Source organism: Cicer arietinum, chromosome 1, assembly GCF_000331145.2.
Source record: "Cicer arietinum cultivar CDC Frontier isolate Library 1 chromosome 1, Cicar.CDCFrontier_v2.0, whole genome shotgun sequence".
NCBI classification, from domain to species: Eukaryota; Viridiplantae; Streptophyta; class Magnoliopsida; order Fabales; family Fabaceae; genus Cicer; species Cicer arietinum.
The window spans coordinates 42,244,009-42,244,703 of record NC_021160.2 but is presented as its reverse complement, the minus strand read 5'-3'; positions in this window follow the sequence as shown (position 1 = coordinate 42,244,703).

The following is a 695-nucleotide window of genomic DNA, read 5'->3' as shown; positions in this document are numbered from 1 at the left end:
CACTTGAAGGTAATAAAAGGGATTTAGAAATCCCTAACAATACACACAGAAAGACAACGGAAGAAGAACGGTTGCCAGAAAAGAAAAATAAGGGTTTGGTTCCAGTGGTGGTAACAGGTGTGTAGCAAACTTGCTTCGTTTGATCCACAAATTTAGTATGTTATTCTTACCACTGAGTTTGTTATTTTAATATATAATTTGAGTTGTTTTATCTTCTCTGAGAGTTACTTTGACATACCAACTTTAGTGGAAGGTTGTTATAAGGTTGTTATAGGGTTGTTATTATTGATTGATATTCCCTATTGTTATTAGGAAGACTCTTGGTGTACCCATTAATTATTATAGTGGAAGTTTTACTGGACTAGGTCCCGTGGTTTTTATTCTCTCAATTTGAGGGAAGTTTTCCACGTTAAAAATTGCGTTTGTCTCATATTTAATTTTCTGCCAATTATTATTGCTCTTGGAATTGTATTTTCTGTTTGGCCATTTATCTGCACAGGTGGGGGAAAAATATTCCGCATTATTGAGATAATTATTGCTAATTATCTCTGGTTTTTCCCAACAAAGTGGTATCAGAGCTCGGTTATTTGATTTGTGCATTTAAATGGAGGAGGAAAATAAATGTCCCAATATGATTAAACTCAACTCTTCTAATTATACACTTTGGAAGACTCTCATGGAAGACATGTTATACA